Below are 13,386 nucleotides of genomic sequence, written 5' to 3' on the forward strand. Positions count from 1 at the left end.
ATTTTAGACAAAAGGTGGGATGGAAGAACTTCAAGCTGGAGCGAGAGAGAGAGAGAGAGAGAATCAACAACCAATCCTTGGCCATGAGAGAATCGCTCTGTCTCCGTAGTCCATAAACAGTGAGGTTATCTTCTGGCCCATTTTCTTTTTGCTCTGGCCTCCTGCCTTCTCTTAGGGCTTAGTCACAGCACATCGCTCCTGGGAAATGACATTTCCCCATGGCAGACGCCCATCCATCCATAGCAAGACATTACAGCCTTATCTTCTGCTAGAAAAAAACAACAACACAGGAGCTCCGAGGAGAGATCAATGGCAAAGGTTTAAGTTAGCTACAGTTTTAGGGATCTCGGATTCCATAAGCAGCCCTATCGCTGGCGGCTGGCTCACTTCTCATCAGAGCTATAGACAGACACTCAACCTCTATGTGGAACTGCCTGGTACTTGAAGCATCTCACTGATACAGCTCTTAACCCTTTGACACGTACGAACACACAAACACATTCTACAGTGGTCCCTGCAGCGATACGCTCAAACGGGTGTGATTAGAACACTTATTTAGAATGTCCAGTTACGATTGACACAACAGTCAGCGTTTGAGCTGGCCACAGAAACATTTAGCACAAACACAGTTTATACAATGTTATGTCCACAATGTGAGCAGTTTATTTTTGGGTGCAATGTCCAGACATTGACAGAAGTAGCGAGAGCGGAACACAGTTCTCAAACTGGAAAATGTAGGCTACATTAATCATAACGCTGATGAAAGAGTAACCTAACACAAGCGGTCATATTTAACTAGCTCTAGGCTGACAGAAACCATAATAGGAAATAGTAATGACTATTTACAATTCCTCAAATAATGAGTGACCTCACCAGTGATGGAAATAATTGAGTAAAACACAAAAATCGAAAGTAATTCGACAATTTGTGCGTGCCGCCATGTTTGTTTTTTCGCGTCAACAAAAGATAAGAGGCTACAAGATGAGTTGGGTCTGTTTGTAGTATGCAGGTTGAAGGGGGTGTCATTGTCTACCATCATTCGCTTCTTGAAGTTTACACGAAAGATACGTGAACCATCAATTCACCTAGTTTTGTAATAACAACGTTGGTCTGACAAACGTTCACGTGACAACCAGAATGCATAGTATGATGCCAACAAACATGGCGCCACACATGGCTGGGCATTAGCTTAGCATAAACTCATCATAATCAGTACAACCTTTAAAAAATATTTGGAATGCCTGATTCGTCACCAGTACTTGAAAACATGTGAATGAAACAGCACAAGTAATTTTTCCAACAATTGTTTACAGACAGATTATTTCACTTAATCACAATTCCAGTGGGTCTAAAGTTGCCATACACCAAGTTGACTGTGTCTTTAAACAGCTTGGAAAATTCCAGAAAATTATGTCATGGCTTTAAAAACTTTGATAGGCTAATTGACATCATTTGAGTCAATTGGAGGTGTACCTGTGGATTTATTTCAAGGCCTACCTTCAAACTCAGCTAGACATCATGGGAAAATCAAAAGAAATCAGCCAAGACCTCAGAAAAAAAAACTGTAGACCTCCACAAGTATGGTTCATCCTTGGGAGCAATTTCCAAATGCCTGAAGGTACCACATTCATCTGTACAATCAATAAACACCATGGGACCATGCAGCCGTCATACCGCTCAGGAAGGAGACGCGTTCTGTCTCCTAGAGATGAACGTTCTTTGGTGAGAAAAGTGAAAATCAATCCCAGAACAACAGCAAATGACCTTGTGAAGATGCTGGAGGAAACAGGTACAGAAGTATCTATATCCACAGTAAAACAAGTCCTATATTGACATAACCTGAAAGGCCACTCGGCAAGGAAAAACCCACTGCTCCAAAACCCCCATAAAAAAAAGCCAGACTACGGTTTGCGGTTGTACGGTTTGTACATGGGGACAAAGATCATATTTTGGAGAAATGTCCTCTGGTCTGATTAAACAAAAATAGAACTCTTTGGCTATATGTTTGGAGGAAAAAGGGGGACGCTTGCAAGCCGAAGAACACCATCCCAGAAGGGACTGGTGCACTTCCCAAAATAGATAGCATCGTGAGGAAGGGAAATTATGTGGATATATTGAAGCAACATCAAGACATCAAGTCAGGAAGTTAAAGCTTGGTCGCAAATGGGTCTTCCAAATGGACAATGACCCCAAGCATACTTCCAAAGTTGTGACAAAATGGCTTAAGGACAACAAAGTCAAGGTATTGGAGTGGCCATCACAAAGCCCTGACCTCAATCCCATATAAAACGTGTGGGCAGAACTGAAAAAGCGTGAGCGAGCAAGGAGGCTTACAAACCTGACTCAATTACACCATCTCTGTCAAGAGGAATGGGCCAAAATTTACCCAACTTATTGTGGGAAACTTGTGGAAGGCTACACAAAATGTTTGACCCAAGTTAAACAATTTAAAGGTAATTCTACATTTAAACAATTTAAAGGCAAATACTAATTGAGTGTATGTAAACTTCTGACCCACAGGGAATGTGATGAAAGAAATAAAAAGCTGAAATAAATAATTCTCTCTACTATTATTCTGACATTTCACATTCTTAAAATAAAGTGGTGAGCCAGAATTTTTACTAGGATTAAGTGTCAGGTGTTGTGAAAAACTGAGTTTAAATGTATTTGGCTAAGGTGTGTGTAAACTTCCGACTTCAACTGTACATACATACATACATACATACATACATACATACATACATACATACATACATACATACGGTGTGCTACAGTAAAAACAACACGATATACAGAAACTTTAAATGATAACGTAATAAGCCACTTACTTTGATTGGAACGCACACGTCCAATGTTATTATTAGTAGTGAAGGCAATGCGGGAGCCACCAGGAAAATCTGCCAGGGAGGAAAAATGTTGTGCTTGTCCTGCTCAGTAATGTCTCAAACGTAAACGATCTGTAACAGGGAAATTGGCAACTTCTATGTAAATTAATGAGGCGGTGAAAAACACCTCAATTCAATCTGCTGTTAGAAAATACAATTTAGAAATTGACAAGTTGAAACACAGCCTATAGATAATTAGCAGGCATGCCTTGGTTTGAGGGCAGCGTGGGTTAACTGTCCTGCTGCGTGACAATCACATTTGGGAACAGTGAATGCATTCTGGCATCACACGCATAAAACAAAAACTCACGCTGGGGTAACAGAGAGATTTGGTTAAAGGCTAAAGTAACTCACAACATACAGTATTGTGAGGCTGTCTCTGACCAAAAAAATCTTTGTCGACCGAGAGCCGTCTGCTCTTTCAACCAATTGATTGGTCAACATTTTTAAAATGTGCATATATAATATATATATATATATAATTAGACACACAAATGACTAGAGGGCGAACGACCGCAATTGACTTGATTGTGCAGGGCCGGGATCATTTATTTAAAAAATACAGCCAGTGACAGTCTGACTAGCACCCGTTGTTTCTCTCTCCTCCCTGCTGCTGTGACCACCACAAAACATCAACAGTGTTTATTGCCCTGTCCGTGTTGTTGAAGCTGCAATAAATTGACTCAAGTTAGCCAAAAAGCCCCTGGATGATATTCAAGACTCTTGGAAATGTTCTATTGACAGATGAGTGAAAAGTATAACTTTTTGAATGACATGGGTCCCATTATACCTGGCAAAAACCAAACACTGCATTCCACAGAAAGAACCTTATCAGATAATTCTGTATCAGAGGATTCTACAGGGGAATGTCAGGCCAGCCATCTGTGAGCTAAAGCACAGCTGGGTCATGCAGCAAGACAATTATCATAAACACACAATCAAGTCTACATAAATATGGTTAAAAGGCAACAATTTGAAGTTTTGGAATGGCCAAGTCAAAGTCCAGGGCTAATCCCAATTGTGCTCCCAACTTTGTGAAAATGTCCCTGTGCACAAAGCGAGGTTCATACAGAAAGGCTTTGTCAAGATTGTTGTGGAAGAACTTGACTGACCTGCACAGAGACCTGACCTCAACCCCATCGAACACCTTTGGGATGAACTGGAACACTGACTGCGAGCCAGGCCTAATTGCCCAACATCAGTGCCCAACCTCAGTAATGCTCATGGCTGTATGGAAGCAAATCCCTACAGCAGTGTCACAACATCTGCCCAGAAGAGTGTAGGCTGTTATAGCAGCAAAGGGGTGACCAACTCCATATTAATGCCCATGATTTTGGAATGTGATGTTCGACGAGCAGGTGTCCACATACTTTTGGTCATGTAGTGAATGCTACGACATAAAATGCGTATTATATATTATGAATTTGCAAAATGCACAATATGTTACGAATTTGCAAAACATATGATATGTTACCAATTCTAGCTATGTGGCTAACGTTAGCTAGCTTGCTAACGTTAGCCAGGTTAGGGGTTAAGGTTAATTTTAGGAGTTAGGTTAACTTTTTAAGGCTAGGGGCAGTATTCGGAAGTTTGGATGACTGAGGTGCCCAAAGTAAACTGCCTTTTACTCAGGCCCAGAAGCTAGGATATGCATATGCATGGTAGTATTGGATAGAATACACTCAAGTTTCTAAAACTGTTAAAATAATGTTTGTGAGTATAACAGTATAGCAGGCAAAACCCCAATGACAATCCTTCCAGGAATTCTTTTTTTGAGATCATTGGACTTTCCAATGCTTTTCTATGGAAAAGCCTAATATTAGGACCCAGATTGCAGTTCCTATGGCTTCCACTAGGTGTTAACGGTCTTTAGAAATTGTTCAATGTTTTTTCATTTTTTATTAAGAAGTAATCGTATTTTTTCTAAGTGTCACTCAGAAGGACTCTATAGTCTTTTGGTGCGCGTGAATGAGTACGCGCTCCTCGTTGTTTTTCTCCGGTATTGAAAACAGTTTATTCCGTCTGAAATTGTATCGATTATTTAAATATTAGGGTACATGAGGTTGGATTAGAAACGTTGTTTGAAATGTTTGGACGAAGTTTACAGGTAACTTTTTGCATTCATTATTATTATTATATTATTATAGGCATGTTGGGCGAGTTGGAACAGGTGTATTTCTGAATCAAACGCGCCAAATAAAACTACAATTTTTGGGATATAAAAGGACTTTATCAAAGAAAACGACCATTCATTGTGTAAAGTTGTCCATGATGAGATTCAAACTCTCAACCTTTGGGCTGCTAAACGTTCGCGTTATATGCCCACCCATTCACCCTACTTTTGTCTCATGTAACCATACCTAACATAAAATATCATATTAATTTGAGTATCCCGGATTTGTGTGTAAATGTAATTGGCGAATAAATGTAATTGTGATTCTGATCTCTCAAAGTAACTAATTCACAGCATAAAGTATTGGCTGCACTTGAACTCTTTTGGGATAGGGGGCAGCATTTTCACTTTTGGATGAATAGCGTTCCCAGCGTGAACTGCCTCCTACTCTGTCCCAGATGCTAATATATGCATATTATTATTACTATTGGATAGAAAACACTCTGAAGTTTCTAAAACTGTTTGAATGATGTCTGTGAGTATAACAGAACTCATATGGCAGGCGAAAACCTGCGAAAAATCCAACCAGGAAGTGGGATATCTGAAGTTAGTAGTTTTTCAAAGCTTGACCTACCTACACAGTGGGATATGGATAAAGTTGCACTTCCTACGGCTTCCACTAGATGTCAACCGTCTTTAGAAACTTCAAATGAGGGTTCTACTATAAAGTAGGGGCTCATGAGACCTGTTTGAGTCAGTGGTCTGGCAGAGTGTCTCAGGCTCGTGACGCGCGCTCCCGACAGAGTTACGTCTCGTTCCAGTGCTTTTCATTAGACATAGGAATTCTCCGGTAGGAAGCTAATCGATGTTTTATGTTAAGAAAAACATCCTAAAGATTGATTCCATACATTGTTTGACTTGTTTCTACAACCTGTAACGGAACTTTTCAAGTTTTTGTCTGGACGAAGTGCGCCTCATGAAGTGCGCCTCATGTAGATGGATTACTGGGCTGAACACGCTAACAACAAGTGGCTATTTGGACATAAATGATGGACTTTACGGAACAAACCAGTCATTTATTGTCAAACTGGGATTCCTGTGAGTGCCTTCTGATGAAGATCATCAATGGTAAGTTAATATTTGTGGTGTTATTTCTAACTTCTGTTGACTCAAAAATGGCAGATATTTCTCTGACTGGATTGGGCTCTGAGCGCCGTTCTCAGATTATGCTTTTATCCGTAAAGTTTTTTTTTAAAAATCTGACACAGCAGTTGCATTAAATAGTTTAATCACATCAATACAGACATATTCAGCAGATGTTATTGCTGGTGTAGAGAAATGCTTGTGATCCTAGCTCCAACAGTGCAGTAATATCTAACAATTCACAACAATACACAAATCTAAAAGTAAAAAACAATGGAATTAAGAAATATCAATATTAGGACGAGCAATGTCGGAGTGGCATTGACTAAAATACAGTAGAATAGAATACAGTATATACATATGAAATTAGTCAAGCAGTATGTAAACATTATTCAAGTGATGGGATAAGTATTAAAAGGCTCACCCGAGTTTGAGCTGTGAATGACAATTGGGTGCTGTCCCTTTAAGATCTCCCACTTGTACTAGGGTTATGCATATTTGCATACCGTCATACCGTTTCTGTACCATACCGGGGTATATACTATTACCGGAAGTGCACAAGATGGACACCATTACCTCAAAATAAAGAAAATGTAATATTATCTATTTATTTAGCACAAAACAATTTAGGCAATTTAGTGGTCCTTCTGTGGCACAGTTGGTAGAGCATGGTGCTTGTAACGCCAGGGTAGTGGGTTCGATTCCCGGGACCACCCATATGTAGAATGTATGCACACATGACTGTAAGTCGCTTTGGATAAAAGCGTCTGCTAAATGGCATATATATAAGTAGGCAACAAGGACTGTTGGTATGTCTAAACACCCCAGTCGGTATACAGTACATACTGTATATCACCCATGCCTAGCTTGTACCCATGAAACCGATCTAGAAACAAATCTTGAAAAGCCCTCCTGCCAGCAGAGGCTTTCATTGAACTCCATTTCACCCAATTCCGGTCTTTGGAGAATTCTGGTCCTTTGAGCCGGATGGCCAGGTTGGCCTACACTATGAGATGTGTGTTCTTTGTTCTGGATCCGGTACACTTTATCTGTCCTTCCTCAATTGATGCAAGACAGCTTGACTGGCACACTGAGTATCTTTATACCACTTCTACTAGGCCCAATCCCCCTCCCCATGATTTCATTAGAGCATCCTATTCAAAAGAAGTCCACAACCTGGTTTAGAGAGTAGCCTTGTTATTTCCTCTTCAATTGCTTGTGTGTGTATCTTTTTTAGAGTGTACAACTTTCTGTCTGTGTTTTGGCCTTTTTGCAAACATTCATTTCATATTGCAGGGTTCATTTTTATTCTCACAATGGAGTGGCTTCTCCAACCGGCGGGCAAAGCACAATGGCAGAGCAGAGTTCCACAAATGCAATCTGTGAAGACCTTGTAAACAAGGCCTTTTCTTTCATACAGCTGCACATTTATGAGAACGCTGCTCAACGGGCAGATATGAGCTTGATTATTTCCTCCACACAGATTTCTAACTTTTCTATTGAATCGATAAGTAGATGGAATTTAACCAATGCTATGCTGGCCTAAAGACTCGGCCATATCAGTATGAATACCGTAATAGAGTATTCTATCCGTCAGCGGATAACACATCTCAACACCTGACCCAACTGTCATGACGTTGCCCTCTTTGGGTACAGCCAGCCCCATCCCCCCTCTCCCTGACTCCCCCTTGCCTCCTTCAACTAGGCTACTGTAGTCAGAGAGGTCGTAAATTCCTAAGGAGAAGACCCTGCCTCATGGCCACACAGTATAGAGAGAGAGAGTCAAGTTTCATAGAGAACAAAGGAATTTCTTCCACCTCACAGAACTTGAGGTCTGAACAAATGTCATGTTCCGGAGAAGGTATAAAAGATGGGTGAAGAATCCAGCTACGAACTGGTCCGTTTGTTACAACTTGGGGAAGCTCATTGGGAGACGGTGTGGGCACATTACCATAACGCTATTTATATAATAGCCTCAGATATGAGGTTTACATCTAATTGTTGTATAAGATGAATGAGTGAGTATGATACTGCTTGTAAAATTGTGTAATGTGATTTTGGACTGTTTAATGAAGGAAACTCCAATTCCCTTTTGTGTTGAACTAAAGCAGAGGACCGCCCATGAGCCCAGTTAGGGTCAGTCATCCTGGGACAGCCCCTTTTCTGCAATTCCGAATAAAACCCAACTTTGAGAAATTCTCAAGTAGACCATGTTTTCCACCATTACGAGGGGACAAAGGTTTTAGACCATTGCTGAATCTTTTAACCATACTATGTGGTTAAACTCTTAGACTATCGATACCGACAGAATAAGAGCAAGTCTTTGATATGAATTACTAGTCTGCAGCTAGGAATTCAGTATAATTGAACTCGAAGAAAGACAACCGCCGAAACATCCAGCTGAAACCCCACTCCCCGTTTTGTCCACCAAGCCGGTTTAGCCCACTAGGGCATATTCACGTATCATTTCTTGTAACAATATTGAATTTGTTTGTTTATGCATTTCTGTGAATTACTTAGTTAGTAATAAATACATGATTTAAAACAATTGATGTATGGATGACTCATAGTGAAGACTGGGTTCGTGCAGATAACCAACAATTTACAACGTTTGGAATGAGACTAACGTGAGGTAAAGTAAATATTTAATTAATCAGAAGACTATGGATCAGATATGAAAATATCTGAAAAGTTATTTAGGAAATTATAACTTTGTAATATGAATATTTTCCTTGGTGACCTGACTTCCTAGTTAATTACAGTTACATGATTAATCAGTTTGATCGCGTAATACTAATTACAGAGAATCTTTGATAAAAACAAAGTCTTCAATTTAATGATAGTAAAGACACAACACAACCTTCATTGTACGTCCTGACATAGACAAGTCTGGTCATCAAGGGTTCCCGCAGGAGACAGTGGGAGTAGAGCTGGTCAAAAGTTTTTTTTTTTTTATTAAAATTTTGTGACCCAGTATAACCATTGCATCTTGTACCACTCCACTTGTTATATAACTGCCCAGACTGGAAATATCTCAGGGCTGATGGGAATTGAAATCCTGAGCTAGTTTAAATCTATTATTTCATGCCTCCCCAATCTGGACTTAATTTAAAAGCAGCCTGTAAAGCTGCTTCCATGTTTCGCTTCATGACCACAGCTGTTGGAGTGAAACCACCCTCAAAATGTGACCCAACTGTTGGGAGTCACACACACACACACACACACACACACACACACACACACACACACACACACACACACACACACACACACACACACACACACACACACACACACACACACACACACACACACACACACACACACACACACACACACACACACACACACACACACGAGAAATCCACAGCATTAGAAAGTGGTTATTGGACTGTGTGAGGGAGAGGGCACCCTTCTCCCTCTCTCATCAATGTTTATTTCAATTGATGGACACAGCTGTTAGAGTGAAATGACCCTCAAAATATGACTATATTCTGTGACACACACACCAGAGAAATCCACAGCCTTAAATATGATTATTGGACTTTTGGAGTGAGAGAACACACTTCTCCCTCATCAATATTTCAGGAGGATCGCCTCACCAATGGCGTGTGACAGTTACTGAATAGGCAGGAACTGCAGAGAGAGAGACAGAGACAGACAGCTGTTAAGAGTGAGATTAAAAACATTAAAACTACCAAAACATATAGAGGTAATCAATTTGTACAACTGAAGCTCAACACAGGAGGAGATTGGTCTTTTAACTCACACTGTCAATCTTAAATCGTGCCAGCTAGCTAAATTCAAATGTGTCAGCTAGCTTACTGGCGAGCTCCAATTGTTTACTGGTTGGAGCTAGAAGCAGCAGCAACAGACTTTCCCACCCCCTTTTTACATTTTCATCAGAAATCAAAATCACAGAAGGGAAGAATCCATTTTAAACATTGTAGAATTCTACAAACTTTGTTTGTAGACTGCTCACACAACAGGACTGTTACAAACCTGTTATTTTACACAGACCATGCTATTGCCTGGCATACCGCTGTAACCAGGCATTTCAGCTACTCAACAAAGAAAGGCATCTGCAAGGGAAGGCAAATACATATTTTTGAGGACAGCGAAATGGACCAGGAAAACAGGTTTCTGGCGGTAAACGTGTACAAGAACAATGTATACTGGCAATACGTGCAGAATCAAAATAGGAAAGAAAATAACAGAATTCTTTAACCAGGGGTAGGGCCTTCGCCAGGGTTGCAATCTGAGACCTGCACTCTTCAATATTTACATCAATGAATTGGCCACTATTCTAGAAAAATACTCAGCTAAAATCCTCCACAATTCAGAGGTTAAACACCTGCTCTTCGCAGATGACATGTACCTGCTGTCACCCAGAGCACATGGCCTTCAGCAGAGCCTGGACCTGCTAGAGCAGTACTGCCAGACCTGGGCCCTGGCAGTAAACCCCCAAAAGACAAAACTAATGATTTTCAGAGAAGATCCAGATCTCAGGGAATTGGACCAAAGTTATAAATTGGTGCAAAATATACAGTACTACACACTAAAATGACTTAGGTTTAAAAATGAGCTCAACTAGACACCTTAAATGGAGCAGTGAATGTACAGAGAGAAAGCACGCAGGGCATTCTACACCATTAAAAAACACATTCTAATTGAAATACCTATTAACATTTGGCTTAAACAAATTGAATGTGTCATTGAACCAATAGCACTTTATAGCAGTGAGGAGTGGGGTCCGCTTGCAAAGCAAGATTTCACCCAATGGGACAAACACCCAATTGAAACCATGAATGGAGAGTTCTGTAAGATTCTCCTACATGTCCAGAGGAAAACTACAACCAATGTATGCAGGGCAGAATTAGGCAAATATCCACTAATAATAAAACCTCAAAAAAGAGCAATTAAGTTTAGGAAACATCTAAAATACAGTGACCCCCTCTCATATCATTACCAAGCCCTGTAATGCCAAGAGCTGATCAAAGAAAGGAGTCCCCTCATCCAAGTGGTCCTGGGGCTGAGTTCACAAACCTGTTCTACTAACACACTGAAGCCTCAGGAGCAGAACATCCAATCAATCAGAATAAAACAAATTACAACATAGTAAAAACAAAACTACATTACTTATTGGGAAACCCAAGCAAGCTATTTGACCATAGCTACTGATCAAAAGCTTGACAAAGTACAGGGTCAGTGAGCACAGCCTTGCCATTGAGAAGGGTCGACACAGGAAAACTTGTCTCCCTATAGAGGAAAGGCTGTGCAACCACTGCACCACAGCAGAACCTGAGACAGAGCTGCATTTCCTGACAAAATGTCAAAAATATAAAACAATGAACCCTTATTCAAGGTTTCAAAGACCTCTCTGGTGAGAATAGGCTACCCGTCCTGTTGGGGGAGGACGCAGAGAGCTGTGGGTTGGCAGCGCACTACATTGCTGCCTGCCATGAGATGAGGGACAGTGTCTGACAGACCAACCAACCTGCAACATGTCCTCTACGCTTCTAGTTATTGTTCAATGTATGGTTAGTTTGACCCTTGATTATTGTTGTTACCATTGTCCCGTTGACAAGATTGATTATTATTATTTTAATTATGTTAATCTAAATGTAAATCTCCAAAGTAAGCTTTGGCAATATGTACAATTGTTACGGCATGCAAATAAAGCAAATTGAATTAAGAGACACAGAGAGTGGAGTGATCACATTAACATTCAGATGACCTCTCCCGGTCGTTCCCCACGCACGACACAAAGTGACAACTTAATGAGCAATGTAACCTCGAGACTCACCGAACCTCTGTTTTGGCGAAGGAGTGGTTCTGTTTTAGTCCATTGAGGCAAAATGAACTGCACAAGACCCATTAAAAGTTTTACATAGCAGCGTCGGCCCTGTCAACATCATTGACTCATCGGGGCCTTAGTGAGAGGCAAATGTTCTCACCCGGCCATCCTGGCTCTGGGCTGCTGTCTCACTGGGCTAAAAAAACAGGTGGGCCATGAGGAGAGACCAGACCAGGACTGGCTTATTGAGAGAGCAGCCTAGCCTCCTCCAGCGCACTGCGTTAAGACAACTATCCACAGTGTTTGAACCAAACATTCAATATCATTCTCAAACAGAAATGATCAAACGCAAACTGAGGTTGCAGAATTTTGTATGGGCCTTGCTGTGTCCTAGCCACCATTGAAGGTCTACCACAGTAATGGAGATGAGAGATCAGCCTTTTAGTGCCTTGGTGTGCGTTGTGGCAGTGTGTGTCAGAGGCGGAGGCTAGGAGAGGGAGAGAGTGAGCTGAAGGGTAATGACATTGTCAAGCAGTATCAGTAAAGTGGAAGGAAAAGGTCAGGCCCATCACGAGCCTGATTAAATCGGTGCTACGCTCACGCACTGAGTAAATCCTGCTTGTGTCAGAGCACTGACAACAGGCGTATGCTTTCGAGGCCACACGGAGGAGGCAGCGGGGTTGCTCTGCAGATACACTGGAGACACTTATCGCCACACTTATTCACAGGGAGAGAACACTATTCGTCACCTTTCACCTATGTGTCACCATAAAGCTTATAATGGGAGGTTGTTTTTGCCTTACAGCCATTACAGCATAGGCTAGCTCTCCTATCCTTCTCATAAGAGTATAAAGGGGCAATACATTGAAATAGGGAAACAATGAGCTAAGCGTATGCATTATTTCAGAGTGCATTACAGGGTGTGTTTTGTGCAGCGATGGGATCCATTGTACGCTGTAGGTTTTAGTATGGCTTTCCATTCCATCCATCCATCAATCACACAGTTCATTCCAGGTCCCTAATGCACAGTAAACATGACCTATTTAGTATCGACACAATAGGCTGACTGAGCCTCCGCTTAGCCTAATGACTAAAACAAAGACACCTAGAGGCTGCCACCTCTACCGGCTAATCAAGAGCCCATTCGGAACATTAGGCCAAGAGAGACCCAGAGAGCTTTGATGTGAGAATCAGTGCGGGGATTAAAAGAGCTGGCTTCTGGCAGTCTCTCTGTGAGGATCTGGGAGGAATGTCGGGGGGAAAAAGAGAGAGCGAGAGAAAGAGATATGCAGAGGAGTAAGGGAGGTTCTGGGTCATCAGCACGCTGCCAAGAAGGGAAATAGTAGTTAGGGGCTTGGGGCCAGGTTTCTGACCTTGGATGGATTAAACACAACTATATTTGCTGCTTCTGTACTTGGTATCCTCTACCAGATATGGTCTGTTGTATT

At 41.3% G+C, this 13,386-nt stretch overlaps 1 protein-coding gene across 2 annotated transcripts in view; it reads right to left on the reverse strand.

The window, feature by feature from the left end:
- Nucleotides 1-13,386, reverse strand: part of ccser2b (coiled-coil serine-rich protein 2b) — a 120,390-nt gene that overhangs the window by 56,969 nt on the left and 50,035 nt on the right. The window lies entirely within an intron of this gene.

The sequence above is a fragment of the Oncorhynchus keta genome, chromosome 3 (assembly GCF_023373465.1).
Source record: "Oncorhynchus keta strain PuntledgeMale-10-30-2019 chromosome 3, Oket_V2, whole genome shotgun sequence".
Classification (NCBI taxonomy): Eukaryota; Metazoa; Chordata; class Actinopteri; order Salmoniformes; family Salmonidae; genus Oncorhynchus; species Oncorhynchus keta.